Source organism: Brachypodium distachyon, chromosome 1 (assembly GCF_000005505.3).
Source record: "Brachypodium distachyon strain Bd21 chromosome 1, Brachypodium_distachyon_v3.0, whole genome shotgun sequence".
Classification (NCBI taxonomy): domain Eukaryota; kingdom Viridiplantae; phylum Streptophyta; class Magnoliopsida; order Poales; family Poaceae; genus Brachypodium; species Brachypodium distachyon.
The window spans coordinates 24166422-24178916 of NC_016131.3; positions in this window are offsets into that span (position 1 = coordinate 24166422).

Sequence of the window (12495 nt, forward strand, 5' to 3'; positions counted from 1 at the left end):
AGGAGGAGCTCCGACGGCGGATTGCTAGGTCCGGTGCGACAGTTGGACTGAATAGGGCTAGGGTTCTCAACACATGAGCGTGGCGAACCGTGCCCCTTAGGCATCCAACGCCCCTGCTTATATACCAAGTGGAGGTGGGCTCCAGCACTTGTGGCCCATCCACTCTGCAAGTCCAACTCGCATTGTCAGCCCATTTCCGGTTCGGGTCCAACCCGACCAAATACTTGCTCCCGCTCTTAAGTGTGTGACCCTGCAGGCTCATGGCGACTTGGACACGATTGGAGTCCGACTCTCAATCGATCAATCGGTAGCGGCTCCTAGCAGAACGTGCCGACTCCCAAGTACCATCGAGTCATGACGACGTACCTTCCAATGTGACATACGTCTTAGTCCCATTTGCCTCACGATATACCTTGTTGAACTATAGGCGATTAATCGTCATCCCTTTAATAGTTCAACTCTCTTCTCGATCTGTGATATACGATTCATCCGACTAACTCTTAGTCGATCGACCTGGTTAATAGTTAACCGAGTCGCGCATGGCCATGCTTCCCGAATCATATCACTCGAGAGGGCCCAGAGAATATCTCTCCAGTCGGAGGGGCAAAATCCCATCTTGGTTATCCACATCACACAGCTTGATTCTCAGTCAACCCGAATTCTGCCTTTATAACTGCCCTGTTACGGAACAACGTTTGACAGAACCTAAGTTGGTGATCCACAACTCGGATTGTGCGATAACCTCAGGTCTAAGGATTACATTGATTGAGACATGCAAATGACGACCTACTCGTTGCATCTCAATATGGGTCAGTCCGACTCGCTAAACTCTTTAGCCGAGTCCGTGTAACCTGGAATGACATCACCATGCCCATGACAAGTGGAACCGAGTCATCAGCCAACTTTCACATTAGTCTAGGTTATGTGTCCAGCACAACCTCAATGACTAAGGACAATTTAGTATGAGCAACATGAATACATAGTTCCACAATCAAATCACATATTCAATGATACATATCAGATGTTCAAACAAGGACAACTTAATAATCTTTATGAATACATTGAGAATTACATCATACATGATTGCCTCTAGGGCATATTCCCAACAGTCTCCCACTTGCACTAGAGTCAATCATCTCGACATCATATGTCTAGACATCTAATGCCCATACCTCTCATGTGCGCCTCATGCTTAGGCTGTGGTAGCGCCTTTGTCAACGGATCTGCAATGTTTGCATCCGTGTGTACCTTGCATAACTTGATATCACCTTGTTCGACGAACTGGCGAATGAGGTGGTAACGCATGAGTATATGTTTGTTCTTCTGGTGTTGTCTAGGTTCCTTGGCTTGTGCGATAGCACCGTTGTTGTCACAATATACGTCCAATGAATTGGACGCGCCCTGAACCACACCAAGATCAATCAGGAGGTTCCTGATCCAAACGGCTTCCTTTGCTGCCTCCGAGGCAGCAATATACTCAGCCTCTGTTGTAGACGCAGACACAGTATCTTGCTTGGAACTCTTCCAGCTCACAGCCCCTCCGTTCATCACGAACACATATCCAGATTGCGAACGAGAATCATCTGAGTCGGTGAGATAACTCGCATCCGTGTAACCCTTTACACTGAGTTCATCCTCACCTCCATAAACTAGGAACATGTCCTTAGTCCTTCTCAAGTACTTAAGGATGTTTTTAACTGCTACCCAGTGGCTTTCGCCAAGGTCAGCCTGGTATTTGCTCGTTGCACTTAGAGCATAGGAAACATCAGACCTAGTACAAATCATGGCATACATGATGGATCCGACTGCCGAAGCATACGGGATCGCACTCATCCGATTTCGCTCATCAGTTGTCGAAGGACACTGAGTCTTGCTAAGCTTTACACCATGGGACATCGGTAAGAACCCCTTCTTAGACGATTCCATGTTGAATTTCTTCAACACTTTGTCCAAATATGTACTTTGACTCAATCCAATGAGCCGCCTAGATCTATCTCTATAGATCATGATTCCCAGTATGTAAGTTGCCTCACCCAAATCTTTCATTGAGAAACTCCTTTCCAATGATTGTTTGGTTTCTTGCAACATCAGGACATCATTTCCCATCAATAATATGTCGTCCACATATAAGATTAGAAAATTTACTTTGCTCCCACTAAACTTCTTGTACAAACAAGAATCATGATCACTCTTGATGAAGCCAAGCGATTTGACTACCTCATCAAAGCGAATGTTCCAACTCCGAGATGCTTGCTTCAGTCCATAAATGAATTTCTGAAGTTTGCATACCTTGTAAGCTCTTTAGCCGAGTCCGTGTAAGCTGGAATTACATCACCATGCCCATGACAAGTGGAACCGAGTCATCAGCCAACTTTCACATTAGTCTAGGTTATGTGTCCAGCACAACCTCAATGACTAAGGACAATTTAGTATGAACAACATGAACACATAGTTCCACAATCTAATCACATATTCAATGATACATATCAGATGTTCAAACAAGGACAACTTAATAATCTTTATGAATACATTGGGAATTACATCATACATGATTGCCTCTAGGGCATATTCCCAACAGCCGACTGCTTGTGAATCCCCAGGGGAAGACCCAGGTATTTGCACGGGAAGGCGCGAACCTCGCAACTCAGTTGTGAGCTCACTAGCTCATGCTGCTCCTCGGAGCATCGAATCAGGTGAGCCGAGCACTTCACGAAGTTCGTGCACAGACCAGAGGCCACCCCAAAGTCGTTAACGACGGCCGACCACGCGTGGAGATCCGACAGCGTGGGCCGCAGGAAGGTGACCACATCGTCCGCAAAGAGGGAGGTCCGATGTCGAAGACCACCCGCCAAGCGAGAGAGTATCCCTTCCTCCTCCACCTTCACCAGAAGGTAGTGCAGCACATCCATGACCAGGATGAAGAGCATGGGAGACAGCAGGTCCCCTGTCGCAAGCCCCCTCCTGTTGACGATCGTGTCGCCAGGGAACCCATTGAGAAGAACCTGCGTCGTGGCCAAAGAAAGAAGGCCACAAATCCACGCCCTGAAGCGGGGTCGGAATCCCCGGTGCTCCAGAACCTCGAGCAGAAAGGCCCAATCAACGGTATCGAAGGCCTTAGTGATATCAAGCTTGAGTAGGACAGTGTCGATCTTCAAAGCATGTAGCCTTCTCACCATCCCCTGGACGAGCATGAAGTTATCATGCAAGCAACGACCCTTGATGAACGCGCTCTGGTGGGGTCCAACCAACATAGGAAGGTGAGGCATGACCCGGTTGGCCAAGATTTTGGCAAACAACTTCGCCACGCTATGGATGAGGCTGACCGGGCGAAAGTCGCAAACCTCAACGGCATCCTGCTTCTTTGGGAGAAGGGTGATAAGCGCTTGATTAACCCTATGCATTCCACGCGCATCAAGCCGTGCCAGAGCACGGAAGACCGCCACCACGTCGTCCTTGACGACCTCCCAGCAGGCCACGAAAAAACGGCACGAGAAGCCATCCGGTCCAGGTGCTTTGTCGAGCTCCTGGATCGGACAGCAGCCCAGATCTCCTCCTCCGTGAAGTCATCCTCCAACGAGCTAAGGTCGCAGCCTGGCACCTCGAGGAAGTCCAGGTCGAGGGAGAAGCCCCTTTGGGGAGCATCACCTAGCAAGGCTTGGAAAAAATCATCCACCGTGGCCGCCTTGGCTTCATGCTCCGACACCAAGACGTCATCTACGAGCAAGTGGGACACAAAGTTTTTCCTCTTGCTTTGTGACTCGCATGCAGGTGGAAGAACTTGGTACACGCATCGCCCTCCCGAAGCCAAAGCAGCCGGGACCGCTGTCGCGCGATCGTGCGCTCCAGGGAGGCGAGACCTAGCAACTTCCTCTTGAGAAGCCGGCGCAGCCCACGCTATTCGACGAGGCTGCAAACGCGGAGTACAACAGGCTTGTAAAGGATGGGAGGCAAACATCATCTGCGAATGTCTTGCACTTTGTGGTAACGGTGTTATGCTTCTCCAGTCTTTTGTGTATTTCCAATATTCTGTTGTTACACATTAATATTTTCCTCATTTCAGCGTGATGAGATCAGGAAGGACGCTGACAGAACCGAGATAGTTCTTGATGAAACTCCTCACGGGAAAAAGGGGGAGAGTGCACTAAGGAAGTTTATGAAGGTGCGTGCTTCTCTAGTCTTTTGTATTTGCATATATGTGAACCGAGAAATCAATTTTTCATTTCTGAACAATACAACGGCAAGGCAATAGGCTACGGCGGTTAGCCAACCTGATAGGAGGTTGCCATGACCGCGAGATGTCATCGTCAGCACTCTCTAGTTCGTCTTCACCCACCGATGCTGAGGAAGATGTTGAAAATGACTTGTCCAATGAGGTTTGAATTGTGCTTACATTAATGCAATTGGGTTTGAATTCTGCTTACATTAATGCAGTTGTGCTCGCATTGTGCTTACATTTATGCAATTGTCATGGCAATCGAATGCAGGAAGGACGATCTGTGGATGACGACACCACATTAGGTGATTATCAACGTTCAATCCCTAAGCAGCAGCGTGGAAACAAGGGAAAAGGACCCCCACAGATTTACACCATCGGATTATTCGACGAAAAAGAAGAAGGTGGCCGTTCATTCCGACAGTGAAGATGAGGAAGCTACAGAGGAAGCTACTTTCAGCTCAAGGAGACGGACGAGGGGCATCTCTGAAGAAGAGCAAGAAGGAGAGGAAGAGGAAGAGGTACATGAAGATGATGAAGACACGGAACCACCCCGACGGAGGAAGAAGTTGGCTTCGAAGAGAGGAAGAGGGTCTAGGAAGTAGATGTGTTTTTACATAACTGTCATGCTTCTCGTTGGTGCTACTTGTTGAACTATTATAACTCTATTTTGTGTGCTCTCAGACTAGTTGAATATAAGTCTACTTTTGTTGCTCTGGTGCTAAGCTAGTAGAGCTGTGCATGTGAACGATGAACTGTGTATTACAGCTGTTATGTGAATTGTGAACTGTGTATTACAGATGTTAATGTGAACTGTGTATTACGGCTATTAGAACTGTTATGCTAGAACTGTTCTGTGTAAAATTAATAGGTATGGCGCCCAAGCACTGGGCGCTAACAGGGAGCTGTAGCGCCAAAGCCCTGGGTGCTACACACTGACTTGGAGAAATTTCGGCCCCAAAACGCTACTGGAGCCTTCTGTTGCCTAAAATTAATATGTATAGCGCCCAGGCTCCAGGCGCTAACGTGGATGTGTAGCGCCCGCTCGCTTGGCGCTACACACTGACTTGGAGAAATTTCGGCCCCAAAACGCTATTGGAGCATTATGTTGCCTAAAATTAATATGTATAGCGCCCAAGCTCCAGGCGCTAACATGGAGGTGTAGCGCCCGCTCCTTTGGCGCTACAAACTGAGTTGGAGAAATTTCGGCCCCAAAACGCTACTGGAGCCTTCTGTTGCCTAAAATTAATAGTTATAGCGCCCAGGCTCCAGGCGCTAAAGTTGAGGTGTAGCACCCGTTCTCTTGGTGCTACACACTGACTTGGAGAAATTTCGACCCCAAAACGGTACTGAAACCTTCTGTTGTCTAAAATTAATAGGTATAGCGCCCAGTCTCCGGGCGCTATCATGGAGCTGTAGCGCCTGCTACCTTGGCGCTACACACTGACTTGGAGAAATTTTGGCCCCAAAACGCTACTGGAGCCTTCTGTTGCCTAAAATTAATAGTTATAGCGCCCGGGCTCCATGCGCTAAAGTTGAGGTGTAGCGCCCGCTCCTTTGGCGCTACAAACTGACTTGGAGAAATTTCAGCCCCAAAACGCTACTGGAGCTTTCTGTTGCCTAAAATTAATAGTTATAGCGCCCAGGCTCCAGGCGCTAAAGTTGAGGTGTAGCGCCCGCTCTCTTGGCGCTACACACTGACTTGGAGAAATTTCGGCCCCAAAACAGTACTGGAACCTTCTGTTGCCTAAAATTAATAGGTATAGCGCCCAGTCTCCAGGCGCTATCATGGAGCTGTAGCGCCCGCTACCTTGGCGCTACACACTGACTTGGAGAAATTTCGGCCCCAAAACGGTATTGGAGCCTTCTGTTGCCTAACATTAATAGGTATAGCGCCCAGTCTCCAGGCGCTATCATGGAGCTGTAGCGCCCGCTACCTTGGCGCTACACACTGACTTGGAGAAATTTCGGCCCCAAAACGGTACTGGACCCTTCTGTTGCCTAAAATTAATAGGTATAGCGCCCAGGCTCCAGGCGCTAACATGGATGTGTAGCGCCCGCTCTCTTGGCGCTACACGCTGACCTAGGCAAATTCCAACAAACAGTTGTTGGAATACAAACAGCTGTTGCAAATTCAAACAAACAACTGTGATGCAACAGACATATTGATATACATAACAATACATATAAAATGTTCACACTCGGAATCTAAAATGTCCTGAATCAATGGTGCATCACAACTCATAGTTCAATGCAGATTACAAATTCTAATTCGTAGTTCATAGTTCAATACATATTACAACTGTTGATTCAGGAAAAAGGTGTAAATTGCACGGACAAGAGTCTATTGGGTCGAACAAGTGCCCTTTCCCTTCCTCTCCCTCTCCTTCAGCTTTGCTTCGTCGTCGAGTGCCGTTGCGCGACTAGCATCACAAACCAGCTTCTCCTTCCATTCCTTCTCCTCCCTCTCCCTCTTCTTGGCAGCTTCTTTCTCAGCCCTTTCCCATGACTCAGTTAATTTCCTTACTTATTCTTTCTTCCTAAGCTCAGCTTGTTGCTTCAACCAAGTTTCCCGGCTCCAACTGTACATGTGCGCCTCAAATCTCATTCGAGAATCCTCTTGAACTTCCTCACTGTGCTTCCTAATTCTTTCCTTCTCCCTCTCCCTTGCTTTCTGCTCTTTCACCTTCATCTCAGCTGCCTTCCACCACCCTGGCCTCTCACCCTTGTCCCCCTCCTCTTCATCGTCCCACTTAGGTGGCGCCTTCGGAGGTTGATTACCGGCCATACCTACAAAATGTGCAACGTATATGTTAGTTTTGGTAATGTAGCATCATAATGTATATATTATGGAAACAAATATGTAGTGGAATAAAGAAATTCTTGCGGAAACAAATATGTAGTCGAATAAAGAAATTCTTACGGAAACAAATATGGAATGGAATAAAGAAATTCTTACGGAAACGGTCCTGATAGGTATCCAATCATACCACCACCCCGGTTGACTGCTTGTTGCCTGAGAGCTTGAAATGTATGTCTCCCTCGTGTCCCTCTTTGTTGGCTACCAGTACCTCGTTGGCGACCTCTCCCTCGGGTACGTCCTGGTTGGCTAGAACCATCTCGTGTACTTTCTTGTTGCCTAACTCCTTGGCTAGGACCTTGTTGGCTAGAACCATTTCTTGTACTTCCTTGTTGGCTGCCACCAAGTTGGCTTGGAGCTTGCTGGGCAGTACCTTGTTGGCTGCCACCATGTTGGCTTGGAGCTTGCTCGGCAGTACCTTGTTGGCTGCCACCATGTTGGCTTGTGCTTGTCGCGTTCCTCTTCGATCGTTTTCTAGATTGCTGGCTGCTGCAATCTCTAGTGTTGTGTCCCTCCAAGTTGCAATCTCCACACCTTGATCTTTCAGAAGGCTCCTCGAATATATTGTTCCCCATTTCTCGGCGACTGCCACCACCCCATCCGTTCATGTCACCCCTAAGACGCTTGGTTTTCCGTCTACCTCGTGAAACCATCTTCAACTCTAGATCAGGCCACATCTGAATTCCATGATACTCAGGCCACCGCGCTTGGTCAAAGTATGGGTGAAATCTACTTTCCCATGTCTTCCTCGTGGTATCGATCAAGTACTCGGACTCCCTCACGGTCAGCGGATTGTTAACATTGACATTTCTAAGTCGTGCCGCCGCCCGCAAATGTGAGCACGCGAGATGCAGCAACGATGGTCTCATGCACGAGCACTCAGATTTCGTTAACGAGACCTCGAAACTCCTGCCTCCATGTTGCACACCATCGCTTGTGCTGCCTCCAGGCTCGTTTACTTGTTAATCATTTGATCGTTGTCAAAGCATACAAGCTTTAAAGTGTGCGCCTTCCGTGACTGATATGTCAACCAATGATCAACCTTAGGTGGGTATTTGAGAGGCCTATTACGCTTCTTCCACGTACCTAGAATCTGCTTGGCGGTTTCGTCTGAATATTTCAGAAAGTACTCATTCAGCTTATCGAAAGTGTATTGAGTAATTGTCGTAACGGGCTATGCACGGACCCCCTTCAGCACGTTATTGAAGCATTCCGCCATGTTACTTGTCATTTGACCGTACCGGCGGCCCCCTTCATCAAAAGCGCGTGCCCACTTCGATCTATCACCGAGGTGCCTAATCAGGAATTCATGCCCCCCTGCGCTGAGGTCCCATGAAGCTAGCAGTGCGTTTATCAAGTTTGAGAAACGCCGATCAGAGTAAGCATTGCAAGATTCTTGAAGAAGGTCCGTCAATTCCTTGTTCCTACATGCTCTAAAGAAGTTGGCACAAAAATGCCGCATGCACCATCGATGGTGCAATCGAGCATGGCCAGGAATGTCAACCTCCACCGCGTTCAAAATTCCTTGATGGCGATCGGATATGACACATACTTCCCTTTGTGGCGGTCTAACTTTCGATCTAAGTAGACCCGTGAACCATGCCCAATTATCGTTGTTCTCTGCTGAAACCAATGCAAAAGCTAAAGGCAACAACCGGCTGTTCGCATCACAACTTATTGCCGCCAACATTGTGCCCTTGAATTGGCCGGTCAAGAAGGTGCCATCCACGGATATCACCGGCCTGCAGTGCTAGAAAGCCTGTATGCACTGTTCAAAAGCCCAGAAAGCACGGCAAAAAATCCGCACGGTTGCACCTTTGTAAGTCCTTGTTCGTTGGCCAAAAGGCTCGACCACGTGAATCATGCCCGGGTTTGTATGCACCATAGCATCCAACAACCTTGGGAGAAGGTTGTAGGCTTCCTCCCAGTCACCATACAACATCTTGAATGCGGCTTGCTTCGCCTTCCATGCCTTCCCATACTTCACCCGGTAATGGAAGAGAGTATAGACAAGCTCCATGACCGACTTAATGGGCATTATTGGAAGTGACTTGATGGAATTAGAAAGCCTATAAGCGATGAATTCTGAGGTCAGCTGTCTATGATCGTTCTTCACCATAGGTTCATCTATGTTCTTGCCATCGCACAAGTGAGTAGCACAACAACTCACGATGTACCATTCGGACCCTAATTTACGTGGCCTTGCACGGACAATCCATGGACAACGATCTTCAGTACACTGAACCGTGTATCAAATCTTGTTGTTAGAGTGGACAACCTTGTACGGTCGATGGTGCTTGACGGAGAACTCCTTTATCCACATCTTAAATTCCAGCAATGTTCGGAACCTCAAATCAGCCTTAATGCCATACCGTCTTTGTGTCACATCCCGATGGGAACTTGGCCTAGGTTGGACTAAAATCGAACACCAAGTCTCACTCCTCCGTGTCCGCCTTTACATTGCCTCCCAAAAATGCCTCTTTGTCCACGTGATGAACATGAACAATTCTTGCCATCTAGAATATAATTACAATGGAAAACATCCATCAACGTCTCTAAGATTGACTAATATCCAACAAGAAAAGTGCATGGCATTCAAATACTAGACACCCTAAATACCATTCCATAATTACCTGCCAAACATTTTTGGGCCAAGTACATATACTAGGGTTTGCCCCAAATATATCCAACAAGAAAGTGCTACATATCCAAATACTAGACACCCTAAATACCATTCCATAATTCGGACCATACATTCTTGAGCAATTACAGAAACTAGGGTTTGCCCCAAATCCAACTCGAACCCTCAATGCACACAAATTTCTAGGGCAAAATGCGGAGGAAACAGAGGGGATCGGAGGAGAATACCTGGGGGGGGGGCAAATGCCACCGGAATCCACGGAGATTGGGACCAATCGGGGAAGAGATTTGGAGGGAACCGCCGCCGCCGCCGCGGCAGCTCTATTCTAACGGGAGAGGCAAGGGCCGAACCTTCTGTGCGTGAGGCTCTGGCCCGAGCGGTTCGGCCGCTTTAGGGCGGGGGGTATAGCGTCTGGTTACGAGGCGCTAAACTATCACTATAGCGCCCGCGGAAGAGGCGCTATAGTGGCTAGCCGTGGGTCCCCAACGTGGCCACGCTGGCACCGGTGTAACGCCCGGTCACAGGGCGTTATAGTGCAGGTCTAACGCCCGGTATGCGGGCGCTACAGCGAAGGGTCAATTTTGTGAAATAGTTTCGGCAGGAGTCCATTTTTCAAATTACTTTGTGTTTTGGGTCAATTTTGTCGAAATTCAGATCGATCAGTCATCCGTTCCCACACTAGCACCATACCGCAAATTATTGGTTGACCAGGGAAGGCATGCATGGATCGATCAGAATCGAACGGTCACTCGGTGATAAGGAGGCTCCACTGCGTTACACTCTCGCTTCCTTTATTGTTCTAGTTCCTTGCATACTCTCTGGTTAGTGGTTACTAGTCTAGCGTGTGAATATTATGGCGGGAAAGAAGCAACCGGGAGCTGGAGGAGAGGAGAGCTGGAGGAGAGGAGATGAACTGGATCAGCTGGAAGCTCTTGCTGTACAAAGTGGGCTCTACGTCATGGATTGGTGGGAGCGATACCTCTTCGGTATCCTTCGATCTCCACCTCTTTAATTGCTTTTAATTATCGTATCACGTTGTCATGTCCCTTTTTGTTCTTTTTCTTTTCTTGAAACGTTTTCTAGGATTGAGTATCCTTTACGACACTCCCAATCATCATATTTTAATTTGTATCTTACGTAGTATTAAATACACATTTAGATACAGTTCCTCAAATGCTTTGTATTTTAGTGTTGTATCTAAATATGTTTTCATTTATTATGTTTTGTGAAAAAGCAATTATGAGTTTGTTGTGTTTAGCACTAAGAGTTGTATCTAGATTAAAATACCATGTCTTTTTTTTTTCATTAAATAAGATGCCACATCAGATTTTTACTTAGCTGTCATGCTTAAGATACGGCACTCTATACTCCGTATGATCCTGAGAAAAGATTTAGTCTCACACGAACTCACATGCTTCTATTTTGAGGTGTCAACAATTAAAGATTCATGTGTAGTAGTACGTACCAGCTTCGCAAATTTTAGTTATATTTATTGTATTTTCTTCCCATGAAAGACAGCCAACATACCGACCTATTTCTCTCTAGATCAGCTAGAAGAACATATTTGGATTTACTATTCTTTGGTGACTTCGCGCAAAAAATTAACCTCGTTTTTTACATTCCAGAGTTTCAATCACTTTCCTCCCTCTTTTTTTTCTGCTGAGAGAAGTCATTTTCCAGCTTTCTTGTTCTACCGCTCTGTATTTCTCTTCTCTTTGCCAAAAGTGAAGGAGAATGTGATCGCTTGGCCCTAGTTTCCAGCAGACACGACAATTATGATTCTCGTATGGTCCATCTGTTACAACATTAGTCGACTGATGTGGAAGAGGTTTGACAAGTAAGCTCTTTTCTGCTTTCCAGAAGTGCGTTTTTGTGCCTTGGGCGCTGGTAGTAAATATATCATGACACAACGCTTGTATGCATCTTCCATTCTGTTTCAGCAATCTCATCAGGACGTAGCTTGGTACAGGAAACTATTAAATCCATGGTAGGGTTGTCTTAAATCTATGTCCTGAAAAGACACCAAATATGAAGAAGCTTAAGCCATGGAAAGAGGGATATGATAGATAGATGAGTGCTATGTGAACAAGTCGGTTACTCTTAAAAAAAAGTGAACTAGTCGGTTGTCAGTTATAGATTGTATTACTGTATTGTCTTTTTGCCAAAATCGCATTGGTAGCGTGCATGTTTTCTGTTATGAACGCTTTTTCTAATGTCTGCAAAATTGTGAAAATAGACGGAGTCAAATTAAGATGGACTGAGCAAATTATTTTGTAAAGTGAATGGAGAATTGTTTCTTTGGATGATCCAGATTCCGGAGAACGTAAAATATGGATACCACACTATATCAACATTTTTTTACATATCTATAAAATAAAGTTGATCCCCACTATCTTCATTAACTCAATGTTTGCAAGTTTAACATATAAGGTATCCACATTATGCACATCATGAGCATGCAAATTGTCCACGTCACCATCCATATCATGTGTTAGACCATTACAAATTTATTTTGGTGTTTCTTTCGAATTTAATATTTTGATACCTAAATTTTCACTTTCACGTTGTATATAAATATAAATATTTTACCAAATACACATATTTTCACGATATGTGTGTCAATCTTTCTAAGATCTGCGATACACATATTTTGATGTTCGTGTACATCAAAATTACTCCTATCGTTGTTATGAACGCTGAATCGTTTTGCCCTACTATATTCATATTGTTTTTTTTGCATTCAATCATATTATTACCATTTGTTCATAACATCCTATCCAG